The 16490-nt window shown below is 42.3% G+C and overlaps 1 pseudogene across 1 annotated transcript in view; it reads right to left on the bottom strand.

The window, feature by feature from the left end:
• The window catches only part of LOC308410408 (sodium channel protein type 2 subunit alpha-like), a 35970-nt pseudogene that overhangs the window by 9524 nt on the left and 9956 nt on the right, over positions 1–16490 (bottom strand). The window contains exons 7-14 of the transcript XR_013974692.1: positions 15522–15728; positions 9066–9290; positions 4425–4557; positions 4083–4321; positions 3763–3936; positions 1360–1716; positions 762–1187; positions 85–217 (exon numbers count right to left, since the gene is read on the bottom strand). The product of XR_013974692.1 is annotated as a sodium channel protein type 2 subunit alpha-like (transcript). The remainder of the gene's footprint in view (positions 1–84; positions 218–761; positions 1188–1359; positions 1717–3762; positions 3937–4082; positions 4322–4424; positions 4558–9065; positions 9291–15521; positions 15729–16490) is intronic.

Raw genomic sequence — 16490 nt, 5'->3', positions numbered from 1 at the left:
GTTAGAAATGGTTAGAATGGTGTTTTAGACATGGAAAATGCAGATTCAAATTAAAACTAAAGTTATAGCAGGTGTTAGTTTCACCAGCAGAGAAACAAGCATTAGGATCTATATCATCTTCTAATTCAAAGTCTGCAGAATTTCCTCTCTTTCCAGCTGGTACATCATCCACTGTGCTTGCATCTGAGCAGCTGAACTGTCCATCATCAATGATAATCTGTGGATGAAATCAATAGTGTAGATGAAAATCTTGGATGAGCTGATATAACAAAGCCATTGAGTAAGACTAGTTTCACAAAATGACAGATTGTTCTGTCATTTTAGTAGTAATTTTAAATAGTTGTACAAAAAACACCTGAGGCACTGGCTGCATTTTTAGGTAATTATTTGTATATGACTTTGCTATTTTCACAATTTGTGAATAAGTGTTTAAAATTTACAATTTATATTTGCATTTCAAATTATGAAAGTGGTTTGATAAACATGTTAGTGGTTTTTACAGTAAAAATTTTTTTTTTCCTAATTGGATTTTATGTTTTTTGGTTGATTTTGAATCAAGTGTGTATGATACATGTCATTGCCATGACTAGATTTTAGGCTGATCCCTTCACCTTTACTAATGAAATACCTAACTTACGCCAACAACAGTGTTCTCTTACACTATGTGGTTGCATTGCGTGTCATAAATAACTTTTGTAAGGCTTGGTTTAAAACAAAAATCAGGCATCTGTAGAGATTTTTGAGACCAAGAACATCCTTACCGCAGGACATCCTGCTACATCTGATGAAGCACTGTTGAAGTCCTCAGTATCGGGTTCTTTCATAATCATAGAGATGGTGACAGTCACACTAGGGTTGTTGATGAAAGATGTTAGGGAATCATTGCTTTTGGTGCTGACCATGTATTTGTCCCCAGTTTTTTCTACGCCGATCACCTCCCCATTGCCATGGTTTAGGATACTGTTCGGCCCTAAAGGTTTGTGGAGTTCATCCAGAGATTTTTCCTCATCCTTCTTTTGTTTCTTCTCTCTAAGGCAGGCGCTGCTGCAGCTAGTGCTGAAGGAAATGCTTTCGTATATACGTGTAATGGCAATTTGCAAATTGTTTGTTTCTTTGTCATCCATTGCCCATGCTAGATTGTCAGTACTGAATGAACTCAGCAGCAGGGCCAAGAAGAGGTTCAGGACCTGCCAGGTAATGACATGGACAGGTAAAATTTATATTGAAACTATTATAAACTGATTACAACAAAACACATATTACTGTAAAACTGCACTATGTACAATTACTTAAATAAGAATTACATTTTTAATCAGTTTAATGAGTTTAAATTAATGAATTGACCATTGAAAGTTTTACCACAAGGTTTCCTATAATCAGGATCATCATGTAGAAAGTGATGCACATGTGTTCATTAACCACTGTCATACAGTCCCACATGGTTTCTATCCACTCTCCACAAAGCACCCGGAAAACAATGAGGAATGAATGGAAGAAGTCATTCATGTGCCAACGAGGAAGAGTGCAGTCCTCAGAAATTTTACACACACAGTCCTTGTATTTTTTTCCAAATAGCTGCATGCCCACCACAGCAAAGATGAAGACGATAATGGCCAAGACCAGTGTCAAGTTGCCCAAAGCCCCCACTGAATTACCAATTATTTTGATCAATTTATTTAGAGTGGGCCAGGATTTCGCCAACTTGAATACTCTAAGCTGTAAACAAAAACAAAAAAAGTCATTACCTAACTCACAAAACACCAGAACATACAGACCATGATGTATAGTGGCAAGAAGAAGCAGGTGAGTCCTTTGGAACTATGTTTAAAAAGTTGGGAAACAACCTTTACCCCAACAATTGCAGTTTCATGGTCCCTCTGTCCTTACGTTTTCATCTGTCTCTCCCTCTTATGCTTTCTACCTCTCCTCTATCCCTGTTTGTGTGTGTATTGGTGTCTTGGTTTTTGTGTAGTGGAGGGACTCAGCTCAGGTTCCTGCCTTCTGGACATCCGCTGGTAAGCTGTCTTTGATGAACTCGATGGAGTCACTACTTAAGGGAGTGGCTCAGTGGCAGAATCAGAGAGACTGTATTCATCCCACAGCGAAATTGAGTTGTGATAAACAATTAACATAGCTTGGCTCCTACCTTTGTGATTGTGCTACTTGCCTTTATATAGAAAAGCTTTTCTATCATTTCTGCAGAATCTGTGTGCAGATTCTGTTACAGAGAAGCTTGCTGGAAATAGGTGACCTGTTTAGTGTTCTTGAGAAGCTTTGTATCTGTGTGGATTCCTGGGGTCATATTATTTTTTAAACTTTACCAGTGCATTCAACACCATCAGGCCACTCTTTCTGGGTGGACTCTCTAAAGGTGGTGTCACTGAGGTAAATGTTGTCCAAGATAAAGGAAATACTGGATAATGCCTCCCGCCCTCTCCATGTCCTGCTTGCCACTCACAGGAGCACATTCAGTAATGCTGGGCATACACTGTGTGATTTTTGGCCCATTTTGAGCCAATTTTTCAGTCGTGCGACTGTTTTGGTGATCGGCCTGAGTTTCGGCTTCATCGTGTGTCGTGCATCATGTAGTATACATGGTGTAACGAGAAGCGATTAACACCTCACGACCAGATCCCGATCATCAATCGTTTGGTCGTAAGAAAATCAAACCTGTTTGAAATCCTATCAGCTGTCTTGAGGTGGTCAACGCATCCTCTCACACTGCACACGCGCAAACACAGAAATGAAAGTGAAAAGACGGAGCAGCACGGCAGTGCAGCGTGTGATCTGGACACAAGCAATGAAAGCACAACTTGTAGAACTTTGGCAAGCTCATCTAAGCCGTTTTGATTTGGCCTGACAAAATTAGTTGGATGAGTGAAAGACAGTTAGGGAGAGAGAGAGAGCGAGTGACAGATTTTGTGTTATAACCTTCATGTTAGGGACGCACAGTGTGAGCACTCAGGTCGCATCAGAGCATTGGCCCGTATAGTGTGAGACCCTGCATCGTGACCTACGAACTTTTAACCCCTGCGAGTCAATCGTACAGTTTGAGCAGGAGCTGAATAACGTGACTGAAAAAAATCGTACAGTGTATGCCTAGCTTGAGAGATTTAGCTTGCCCAAATGCACCACAGAATGCCATAGCCACAGGCAGAAATAATTTTAATCAAGTACACACTGCAATAGGTGAACACCCTCAATATCACATCCTCAACAAAGAAAAATTACAAAGTCAATATGATTAGAAGGGAACCTCAATCTCAACTATATATATTTAATTTTAGGCAATATACTGGGATATTTATAATTAGAGGTATTTGTATTAAAATCTATTTTGTTATATTTTGCAACTTTGTAATACATTGTATTATTTAATTTTGTTTGGTTACTTCTCTTAGTGTCTTGGATCAGTTGTGACCACATAATTTTCTTTGGGATTAGTAGAGTATTCTCGTTCTGAATTTGATCGCCATGAGATTACAAATTCATTACACCCAGTTGCAATAATTTTGTTCATGTCTCCAACGACTATTTTCCGTAGTCTAACTGTAGCATTAGGTAACATGACCAAAGCCAACTACATAATTGACATGTTGCTGAGTGGATGAAAACCAATCAAAAACTGTCACAGGATCCAGGGAGGCTGGCCAGGTGCTCCCAGTTGTGCTGATTTATGAAAAATTTATACATAGATGCTAACAATTCCAAAGGTTTCACTTACTACTGCTTGTTATCGTAGATGTGCATTTATAGACTTACCAATCGGAATGATCTCAAGATAGTCATATTCTTCATTTTTTCCAAACAAAGCTCTATCAAGCTTAAACTAACAATGATCGCATCAAAGATATTACATTTCTTCTGAAAGTAATAGAATGGGTCCAGTGCAATAACCTTGAAGACCATTTCAGCTGTGAAGATGCCGGTGAATATCTTTATGCACACACACACACACACACACACACACACACACACACACACACACACACACACACACACACACACAAATAATGAACACTGATAAAATTTATATTTGATTTATATTTGATTAAAAATAATCAGCTCTTAATTTGACTTACCTTATTACCGATATTAAGCATGCTTTGGAACCCATCACTCATTGGATAATGCTCCATGGCCATAAACAATGTGTTGAGTGCAATGCAAATAGTAATGAATAGGTCCATAAATGGGTCCATCACAATTAGATGAATGATTTTCTTGAATTTCAGCCACCCTGGGCACCACTCCCAGATGAGGAAAGTGTAGGCAAAATCGTACCACCAAGTAGGACATTTCTGCCTTGACTCTTCAAGTTCTGATGGCAAAGTGATGAAAATTTTTTGTGTGAAGCTACAATGACATTGTAGATGTAGTCAAGACAAGAATGGCAATTCATGCAATTGTAAAAAAACACCTACCCTCTATTGTGTCCGTAATTACACTAGTGAGACTTTGAGGTCTCTGTCTGGCCTCTCGGCTCTTAAGAAAGTCCATATATTCCTGGCTTATTCCTCCATTACTTTGCCTGTAGTCTGTGTCAGTAGTGTCAGCCTGGGGATAGATTGTTATATATGAAATGTAACCATACAAAAAATGTGTTGTATTTTGCCATTGATAAACAACAGCACTAACATAAATCACTGTCAGTGTCCCACTCATTCAAGTGACTACTTCAGTCTCAGCTGACTGCAGGTTTCCCCAACCGTATAAACAGTACATTTGCACAATAAATGAAAATAGCCCACTCTCATCGGCCTGCCTCCCTGTCTCACCACTGGAACCTTTCTGGAGTGGATCATTCACATACTCACCAAGACTTTTATGACCTTGCCTCCCCCTCTCACAGACCTCCATCTGCAGACAATGTAAGCCATGAAATATCCTCAAATGGATCTACCTCTTCAGTCTTTTCCTTACTCTTTTCTAACTCACCTCTCCTGTTGTTGCAGTGACTGATCACTGGTCCTCCCACTCACATTCCTGACCCTATATTCCCTTTGACATCTCATCTAACTCTAGGACCCCGCTGACTTGCTCATGTCCACCCCAGTTACTCACAGTATTTATCTTGCATCTCGGTTATCAGTGTCTAGTTCCTGTTCTTGTAGATAGCATCGTTTCTGTATATGGCATAGTTGTAGTATTTTTGCCCATGTCATAGCTCTGGCTCTAGCTCATGTTCCTGTGTATAGTCTTCATAGTTATAGCATTTTATGATCGTCACAGCTCAGGGTTTGTCACTGTTCTTAGTAGTATTTTGCTCTTGCCCCTGTATATAGTACCTGCCCCTGCACTAGTGTTGACCTACATATTTAATACCATAATAGTGTCACTTAACCTTGTATATAGTCGCTGTTTATGTTCACAAGCACTGCCGCTGTTCAAGTCTTGTGAGTAAAAGTCATGTCACGTATCTTGAGCATCTCTGTTGAATCTGTCTTTTGGGTCCAATCTATGTCTGATGGCTCGCGCTGTGGCAAGAAGTCACTTTCATTTCTCCCACTGAAAATGCTACGTCCAGATGAACAGAATCAACCTTTTGGGACTAATGAATGAAATTCTGCTTATCATGCATATAAAAAAAGAACATTCTACAACTACACCTTTGGCTCACATAACTGATGACTTAATAAGTGATATTGAAGGAATTAATTATGATGAAGGAAATGACCTCCTAGCCCATTGTTCCTTCAGTGGGCTGGTTTCAGTCATTATGCAAATGTACTGTTTATAAGATTGGGGAAACCTGCAGTCAGCTGAGACTGAAGAGGTCACTTGGCTGAGTGACAAAATGTTTCTCCCACTGAAAACACTACGTCCAGATGAACAGAATCGACTTTTTGGAGAAGCGATATTGAAGATAAAACGATTGTTGGAACAGTGTTGCTAGATCTGAGCGCAGCGTTTGATGCAGTTGATCATGAAATCTTATTGGATAAATTAAATTGTTTTGGTTTTGAAAGGTCTGCTGTTCAGTGGATTAAGAGTTATTTAACCAATAGGCAATTTGCTGTAACATTTAGTAGGGGTAACTCTGTGTTACATCCTGTGAGGCTATGGGAGTGTGGGGGTTGGGTGTTTGCCCGCTCTCTCCACCTCCTCCTCTCTTGCCACTCCTACCCCCTCTGTCTCTCTCACTCTCCTCTCTCCCCAGGACACAGCTGCTTTTGATTAGCCTCGTTTGCCACTTGGGCCCAGTCAGCAATCACCTCTGAGGCTATATAAGCAGGGGATGAACTGTGAGTGAGGTGGTTTTTCCCCTCTGTGGCTCTACACTTTTTTCTGCTAGGTTTTGTACAGACAGCCTCCTTCGACTAGTGAGTAGACAGGCTTGTGGGCCCTGAGAGTGTCTCCCCGCGGCGAGGAGTAAAGTAGGAAGTGTGGAAAGTGCGTCCCTTATTTGTTAGGTAGTTTTTTCTTTTGTTGCTGTGATTGTTTCCTTTGTTTCTTTGGCATTATTGGTAGAATGGCGTTGCTGGCTCTTTAAGTTAAGGTTATTTGTAATAAAACTATATTATTTGTAATAAAACTATATTATTATAGAGCAACTCTGTCTGTTTTCCTTTTTATTCTATTTCCGGACCCATTTGTTACTGGTCCCCACACTCACATCCCTAGACCTCTTTGTGGGGATGTAACAATGTGGGGGCTTGTCTGGGAAATGAATGGAAGGAACAGCGACTAAGTTTTGGTGTGTTGTTTGCCGGTCACTTGTTTAGTTGTATCATATCTACTACGTTCTCTCTCCAGTTAGCACAGGGGAGTGTCTAGCTGAGTGTAACCTACTCCTTCAGGCACTCATTTTTTTATTTTGCCTTTTTTATTTTTGGAGTAATCCCGGGTGGGGATTAGTTCCCTGTCGGGGGTAGGCTTGTCAGTGCTTTGTGCGCCTGGTGCACTCCAGAAGCTAAGTAGGCTAAGATTTTAGTAGGCAGGTCTGGGGAGAGGGTCGGTGGTATTTTTATTTATTGGTTAACCCTGTGGCCACACACATTTTGCACCCGTCTTTGATTTGTGTGTTGGAGGTGGTTCTCATTTGTTATTATTGTTAGCCTGGGGTAGTTTTTTTGTTGTTGTGGTTTTTAACCCTTTAGAACCGGTAGGAGCGGACACGCTTCATTTTGCGTAACTATTTTTAAATCCCGGTAGCACTGCAACCACGTGAGCTAGCGCTATAATTTTTTTTGCATATGAAACCGGAGTAATTGTACTTACATCTTATGCCATCAGCTTGTCCTCGGTCACAGTTTCCTTCCACATATAGCTTTGCAAAAACTGCATAAAAAGCGCTTGTAGCAACAAAAACATAATATTCCAGAAACACGCTTTGCCGATCCGATCAGCTGTTTGTAACACTTCCTACGTCCATCAGCGCGAACTATCACATGACCGCCATGACCTGCCCGAAACCGGAAGTGACGTCATTTTGCGGAAATGTAGTTTTTTTTTTTACCATCGTGGCCTCATGAGCTTATACTTGTGTTTTTAAAAGTTATGTTTGACTTCATGACTTTCTGTGTCGTTTCTGGGATGCTTAGGACTCATATTTCACTGCTGGAAATAGTTTATTTTGATGCATATGCTGTTATTTTGCAAATTTGCACTATAATATATTTTTTCGTTTTTCCTGTAGTATATGAAAATTGGTGTATCTCAAAAATAAAACTATGAAAACACTCAAAATAAATTTCCTTTGGTGGGAAACTAGTTTGTGCAACTTTTTTGTATTTACAGTTTTGAGGGATAAACCTCTTAAATTTCTCTAACTAGAAATATATGTTAAAAAAGCAAAAATGATTTTCAATTTTTTTGTAGTTTATTGCACTTTTTTGCAATTTATGTAATTACTATGCACTTAATGCATACATATTATAAGAATTTGGACTATAATGATTGTATTGATGTATAGCAACTTGAAATGCTCCCAAAAATTGCACTACAGCATGTAAAATATAATATAAGCTCTGGCGGAGTTCGTCCTATGGTAGGTCTTAAAGGGTTAAGAAAGAGTGTTTTAAAATATTAGATGGAATCACCCAGGTTGCTGTAATGAAAAATATTTAGATATTTAAAGAAAATTATTTATTCATTATTTATAATAATTTATTTATTTATTATTAACTTATAATTAGAGTACCATCAGGCAACTCAAGAATTATATTCTACTTCAATTAGACTGACTACTTATTTTTCTCGTACAACTTGTATTTGCTCAGTCCACTATGAAAGTTGATTGAAAATATCATTTTCTTCATTTTGGTGACTAGCCCCTCCGACTCAGTTTGTCCTCAAAACTGCTGCTATTATTAGCCCACATCCTAGGCTTCACCATGGAAATTATTAATATGCTGCAGGTGGTGATGATGATCATTGTGATGAATTATTGGATGAACATGCTGATGATGGCATATACAATTATAAAAAACTTAAAAATTTTCATAAACAAAGAAGATGATAAGGGCAATGAGAAAAAAATTTAAAAGTTATCTCAAATGGCTACACATAATTCAGAACTGGATAGTCAGATTATCAATCCAATTGCTTTTCCTGCCTGTCAGGAGCCCAGCAAGAGGTGACAAAAGCCAGAGAATCTTCTTGTTGACAAGGGTTATAAAGGCTTTCTGATTAAAAACTCATCACAGAGTAAGGGAATTTGTGTTTGGTAATTTACTTTTTTGTTGTAACAATGCTTCCAGACAATAAACCTGACAGTAGATGAAACAGGAAATTCCTAATTTTCAACATTAAAGTGTCAAAGTCATTGTAAAATATCTCTGTTTAACCATCTGGTATGTTTTCTGTTTTCTTTTGTGACTAAAAATATTGGTTCATGAGATTTACATTCATTGAATTCTATTTTTATTTACATTTTAAATGGTGTCCAAACTTTTTGGTATTAGGTCATATTGTAATTTACAATGCATGTAGTGAAGATGCAGTAATGAATACCAGTAACAAAGTGCAATAAAGTAACCAATGAAGAAGTGAAAGGGACTTTAGAACTGAAAAGATCACTTATATAACACTTTCATATCACATCATACCACATAGGAAATTACCTGATGTGTAGATGACCTCCTGCAAGCCGTCTGTATATTGTCTTTTGACTCAGATTTAGGAGGCTTACTCTCAGCCACTTTCTCTTCTTCCTTTCTTTGTTTTCGCCTGCTGCGTCTCTCCTTTGCCCTTTTGGAGCTCATCTTGAAGGTCTTAGAGAAACTCTCTTTGCCACCAACTTTATCACTGGTCTCGGTAGCTCCTTCTTCAGCAGCAGCTATTGCTGCCTAGAAGTGGGAAGATAAGACAATGATAGTACACGGGGGGGGGGGGGTGCGCAACGATACTCGTATCGATATTGAACCGTTCGATACAGTGCTTTCGATTCGGTACGCATATGTATCGAACAATACAAAATTTTTAATTTATTTTATCTTTCTTTAAACTTTCCTTCTGACGATGCTGTCTGTGTTGAGCGCTCAGTGGATCTGCGTTCGACAGTGCAGCCTAGGCGGAGTAGTCGAACGCAGATTCACTGAGCGCAGGGCAAGCTAGCGAGACAGAAGTTAAGCTCTCCTTGCAACATGGCAAATTGAACCTCCCCCACCCTCATTCAGATGTGGCGTTTGGAACTATTTTGGTGTTCATGTGACATATGACCCTGAAGGTAAGCGTGTCATGGACTAAAGTAAAACAGTATGTTGGATGTGCCACACAACGCTCAGTTACATGGGTGGGAACTAGTGTGTTAGCGCAGTTAGCTCATTAACGTGTTGACGCCGTCCAGCCCCATGCACGGGGCGATCCGCGGTAGCTCGTTAACGGAGATTTGCAGTGTTGTGGCTTTAACGTCATTTCAACGAGATTAACGCTGACAGCAATAGTGGGAACACAACGAATATGACTGCACATTTACTCCGACAGCATCCTAGTGCAAAGACAAGTGGAAGCAGACAAAAACAACAAGCACGCATGCTACAAACTTTACCCGAGTCATTTAGACAGCCGTTAGCACATGATTCTCCTTATGGGGACCTGATATGTTTAATATGCTGCTGAGAATATAACCCAGAAGAAGCTTATAGTATAGCTTTTATTTTGGAAAGAGACATTTCTCTGTAATAAACTCTTTTCCAAAGATGAGTGATTTCTCGATCAGATAGATTTATTTTTTTTATTACTTTGTTGTTTCAGCAACATTAAATGTAAAAACTGTACGTTTGAGTTAAAATATATATTTATAATTTTAATAAATGACAAATTAAAAAGGCATGAACATTTTTTTGTATCGAAAAAATATAGAACCGTGACACCAAAGTATCGAACCGAACCGTGAATTTTGTGTATCGTTGCACCCCTAATATATATATATACATATAACATATATATTACATAATATATAAATATTCAGCACTTGTAGGTTGCTTTGCTTTCACTCTTGTGTCTAGTTCTTCCCAAACCAGCTCGATGGGTTTCAAGGCTGGAGACTGTGGTGGCCACTGCATGTTTTCAAGCTTATCGTTTTGTTCGGTATTTCTGGCATAACTTGGATTTGCATAATTGTATAATTCACACTTAGGCGCATATCAGAGGGTATTGAATGGCGCTGCAGAGTGCTGTGGTAGCCGTTTTGGTTCAGGGTGCCTCTCACTCTGTACAAGTCACTGGCCCTGGATTCAGGAAAACAGCCCAGACCTTCGCAGTTATTCCTCCATTTTTGACAGTTGATGCCACATACTGTGGAATCATCCTTTCGCCTACTCGATGGCATACAATGATTCTGTGTGATGAATCTGAGATTTCAAATTGTGATTCCTCAGTCCATAATACCTTTTTCCATCCTTCAGTAGTCCAATGTCATGGCCCAGGCAAGCCTCTTTGTCTTATTCTGATGTCTTAGCAATGGCTTTCTTGCTGCCACACGTCCTGTCAAACATACAGCTCGAAGTGGTCTGCTCTGAGAGCCGCTAGTCACTAAGCGTCACAGTTGCAGACAAGAAAGATTCTTTAGTATGAAGAATTGGATAGCACCAGGCCCTGACATGATTCACACCTACTGGCTGAAGAATCTGACTGCACACCATGAACATCTTCCAACACAAATGAACCAGCTACTAGTCACAGGCAGACACCCAGAATGGATAACTGAAGGCTGGACAGTTCTGACCCCCATGGACCCCCAGATGGGAACAGTCCCATCAACTACCAGCCAGTAACCTGCCTTAGTACTGTATGGAAGCTCCTGTCAGGCTCCTGTTCATCATAGTGGCTAAGATGAACAGGCACATGGCTCAAAACATGAGCAAGGCACAGAAAGGTATTTGCTATCTACCAGTAGCTAGTTTTAAACTGCTTTGGTATCTCAGTGCCTCAGTTACCCCCCTTAATCGTGGCAGCCACCTGCCCTCCTCCTCCTTCTCCACCTCCACCCATGCGTGAGCACACCTTACCTGTGCCTGAAAAATTTTCAGGGGATTTAGATAAGTGCAGAGGCTTCTTAACCCAGTGCGACTTGAGTTTTCGCCAACAGACTCAAGCCTATGCTACCGACGGTGCCAAAATTGCTCTTATGGTACAACTCATGACTGGGAGAGCACTGAAGTGGGCTCAGGCAGTGCTGTGTTCCAACCCCAATGTTTCTTATCCTGACTTTCGGACCAAATTCCGCTGTGTTTTTGATAAAGGTTCTAATCCGGATGCAGCTGCTCACCGTTTGTTTTCATTAAAACAGGGCAAAAAGAGTGTGGCGGATTTCTCTGTGGATTTTTGGATCTTGGCTGTGGAGACTGGCTGGGAAGAAAAAGCACTTCGGGGGCATTTCTCAATAGCCTCAATGAAGGACTCAGACTTGAGTTGGCCACCAAAGAATTACCCAAATCTTTGGATGCTTTGATTAATATGTGTGTCAGCCTTGATGACCACATGCGAGAATACGGAGGGCGGTCTGAGGAAGCCCGCAGGGCAATAGGAAGCCCAGGTGGTTGGCTGAGCGCTTCTTCCGATGGGGGAGGAGAAGGGTAGCATGAGCTTGAGGAGACGGAGGAGGAGCCAATGCAGCTAGGGCGAGCTAGATTCAGCAAGCCGGGGTGGAGGAAGAAACGCCAGATGGGTGAGTGCTTTGCATGCGGAAAGAAGGGGCACTTTGCAGACTCTTGCCCATCCCGGCTGAAAGATTCGGCCCGTCAGTAGCGGCGGGGTTACTAATGGGTGCGACCGGAGATGTGTTACCCCACCTCAGCTGCCCCACCAAACTTATCTTTCGGTCCATAACTCATTCCTGTAATGCACTAGTGGATTTAGGGGCGGAACAAAGCTTTATGAATGAAACTTTAGCCAGGAAATTGGGGGTCCCGCTTGTTTCCCTGCATGTTCCTTTACATGTGTCTGCCCTCAATGGGGAAGTGCTGGCCAAAGTCATGCATCGCACTCATGAAATCACGCTGGTTCTTTCTGGTAATCTTGTTGAAAAGATAAGTTTGTTTCTGTTTAAGGCGCCTGATACTCCATTGGTGTTAGGTTACCCGTGACTTCAACGTCATAACCCTCAGATAGATTGGGCACAGGGTAGTGTGGGGGGATGAAGTGAGTGGTGTCTCAAGCAGTGCTTACGGTCAGCTGTTCCCAATCTGACGCCGACAACGGCGAAGGACTCTGTCTGTGCTCCTCATCTCTCTGTTGTTCTGGCTGAGTATCATGGTCTAGCTAAAGTGTTCAGCAAGAGTTTGGCCTTGTCGCTTCCGCCTCACCGACCTTATGATTGTGGCATTGATTTGCTTCCAGGAGCTACACTGCCCACCAGCTGCCGGTACAGCCTGTCCAAGCCTTAGCGCCACTCCATGGAGCGCTATATTACGGACTCACTCTCGGCAGGCATAATTCGACCGTCCACTTCCCCGCTTGGGGCAGGATTCTTTTTCGTCGAAAAGAAAGACAAATCCCTTTGCCCCTGCATTGACTTCCGTGGTCTCAACAAAATAACCATCAAGAACAAATATCCTCTCCCTCTGCTAGCATCCGCATTCGAGTTGCTCCAGGGAGGCACCATTTTTACTAAGCTGGACCTTCGCAATGCCTATTATTTGGTTCGTATTCGAGAAGGGGACGAGTGGAAGACCGCATTCAACACGCACTTGGGCCATTTCGAATATTTGGTCATGCTTTTTGGTCTAATCAATGCTCCAGCAGTGTTTCAGGCTATGGTGAATGACGTGCTTTGGGATTTCATTAACCACTTTGCTTTTGTGTACTTGGATTATATTCTCATTTTTTCCAAGACTTGTAAGGAGCATGTTGAACACGTCCGACTGCTTCTTCAACGGCTTTTGGAGAATCACCTGTTCGTCAAAGGTGAGAAATGTGAATTTCAAGTCCCAACAGTGTCTTTTCTGGGGTTTGTGATTGACCGGGGACAGTTGAGAGCAGATCCTGCTAAGGTCAAGGCAGTGGTGGAGTGGCTGGAGCCTAAGACCCGGAAGGCACTCCAGAAATTCTTGGGCTTTGCTAACTTCTACCGTAAGTTCATTTGTAACTTGAGTACTGTGGTGTTGCCGTTGACTACTCTCACGTCTCCTAAACAGCAATTTGTGTGGTCACCCCAGGCCCAACAGACTTTTGTGCAACTGAAACTGTTATTCTCGTTAACCCCCATTCTCATTCAAGCAGATTTATCTTGACCCTTCACTGTGGAAGTGGACGCGTCGGATTCTGTTGTGGGAGCAGTCCTTTCCCAACGAGCAGAAGGTAAACTTCATCCCTGTGCCTTCTTCTCCCGTCGTCTTTCCCAGGCAGAGCGTAATTATGATGTCGGGGATAGGGAGCTGCTGGCGATCAAGTTGGCCTTGGAAGAATGGCACCACTGGCTGGAGGGGAGTGTGCATCTGGTGCTGGTCTGGATGGACGACAAGAATCTGTCGTACCTGCAGACAGCCAAACGCCTCAATGCCCGGCAAGCCAGGTGGGCCTTGTTTTTTACTCACTTTGATCTTGTCATCACTTACAAGCCAGGGTCACGTAACACAAAGCCAGATGCCCTCTCGCGCCAGTTTGCTCCCAGTGGGGAGGAGGAGGAGAGGACTATCATCCCGGCCAGCTGTGTGGTGGGTGCGGTGACGTGGGAGATTGAGAAGTTGATCAGGGAGGCTCTGCAACTGGAACCTGATCCCGGTTCACCCCAGTGGGCTGACAGTATGTTCCCACGGCTGTCCGTGGCAAGGTCATTCATTGGGCACACACAGCTAAGTTCTCCTGCCACCCGGGTAAGAAACGTACCATCAAGTTCTTAAGACTCTTGTTCTGGTGGTCTGCTCTGGCGAAAGACGTCCAGGAGTATGTCGCTGCATGTACCATCTGTGCTCAGAACAAAGTTCCTAGCTCTCCACCCTTGGAGGATGGCGGAACGGAACAAGAGCTTGGCAGACCGTCGCCGCACCCCGGCACCCGCTTACCAGGTTGGCCAGAAGGTATGGCTCTCAACCAGGTACATTCCCCTTCGGACTGAGTCCAAAAAGCTGGGTCCCCGCTTCATTGGGCCTTTCCCCGTTCATTCGGTCCTCAATCTTGTGACGTTGAAGTTGTCTCTGCCCCACAATATGCGGATTCATAATGTGTTTCATGTTTCTCAGGTGAAACCAGTCCAGACCAGCCCGTTGTGCCCACCTGCTGGTTCCCCACCACCTGCCCGGATTATGGACGCTAGGCGGCGCGGTAGGGGCTTCCAATATTTGATGGACTGGGAGGGGTATGGTCTGGAACAGCGTTGCTGGGTGCCGCAATCCGCTATTCTCGATGACGATATGAATTCCGCAGGCAGCACCCGGACAAGTTTGGTCAGTCGCCGGGAGGCTCCCGTTAAAGGAGGGGTACTGTCATGATCCGACAGCCCTCGCCAGGCTGCCTCCATGTGTGTTATTGTGTGTGCGTGTGTGTATTGCTCCCTCCCCCTCTCTCCCTCTCTGTCTCTCTCGTAACGGGATTGTTTACCTCCGAGCGATCTATGCTTTTATTAAACATTTGAACATAATACAACACAAACTCTCGTAGAGGATATAAAGTCAGAGAGATACATTTTTTGAAACGACCAGGACCAGGCTAGTACATGTGGAGTGGCTGTAAGAAAACGACATGCAAGCAGAGCGTAGCAGCCAGCACAACAAATTTGGATCCTTTGCTCTTAGTTAGCGGTGAGTGCAGCGCATGTTGCATCCAAACGAAAGGGCCTTTATGCTGTGCAGCGTGAGCAATGGTCCTGGGTCAGCCCGGGCTTTGTGTTAAACGGTGTTGGGAAGGTTACTTTTATTCCACTACAGATTACAGAATACATGCCCCAAAATGAATTTTGTAACGTATTCCGTTATGTTTCTAAATGAGAGTAGCATATTCTGAATACTTTCGATTACTTAATATACTTTCATGCTTTCTACAACTACATGAATGTACTATTGCTGTATGATTTATTACTATTACTGAAGGCTACTTGCCAAATTATATCTTGGGAAAAATAAAGGAGTTAGTCAGTGTACCTGAGCTTCCTTATATTGCTCTCTCAGCTGTTCAAGCATGGCCTGAAACTCCTCCTCCTTCTCCTGAGCTTCCTTTTTGACAATCTGGTTCTCCTCGTCATAGGCCATAGCTACAACACCCAGGATCAGGTTGATCAAGTAGAAGGAACCAAGTAATATTACAAGCATAAAAAAGATCACATATGGCTTCCCAGATGTCCGCAAAGTCTGGAAAAACAAACAAGAATTTGGTGTTTTTACAGTTACTTAAAATACAGTATTGATACTTGGCATATGTGGCTATAAAATTCTACCCTTTCACAGTGAATACTTTCTATTTTAGAAGCTCTCAAATTTGAGGTGCCTGTAAATTTGTCACTTTCATTTTTTATAAAGTAATCATCAAGTCTCAGATGTGTGGCAGGCAGGAATTAGACCCAAAATGCAAGACTCTGAAAACAATGTGTAAACCTCGAACAGCTTCGTTGCCAAAGTCTTATTACAATAAGAACTTAAATTCAGAGCACATAATCTGACCAGCAGAAACTGAAATGGAAGAGGGATGCACACAGTTTGGTTATTGTTACACTGTCCCTCAAAGGGGAGTCTGCACACAGCAGGTAATCAGAGAGATGGGAAATAACAAGGAACTAGGCTGAACAGAATCTAACTGACGAGACAGAGGGGAAGCGAAATTGAACATAATATACTTGAAGAAGGACACTAAATAAATCAGGAAATGAATGAATGAATGCAAATAGAATGAGACCAAATAGAACACAGAGAGACCAGACAGACACAGGAACATAGCAAAGGATAACAAAAACATGGAGACTAGACAGACTACAAAAGGAGACGCTGATGACAAGACAGAGGCAAGACCAGAAAAAGCTAGCTAGCTAGCTCAGTGCTTTCAGCAGGTGACCATATGGCTGAGAGCGGCTTGGGCCAGCTTGGGTTCGAATCTGACCCGCAGGTCTTTGCCACATG

Source organism: Rhamphochromis sp. 'chilingali' (genome assembly GCF_963969265.1).
Source record: "Rhamphochromis sp. 'chilingali' genome assembly, chromosome: 14".
NCBI classification, from domain to species: Eukaryota; Metazoa; Chordata; class Actinopteri; order Cichliformes; family Cichlidae; genus Rhamphochromis; species Rhamphochromis sp. 'chilingali'.
Note: the sequence above shows the minus strand (reverse complement) of the source record. Positions and strands in the feature narration are given on the sequence as shown.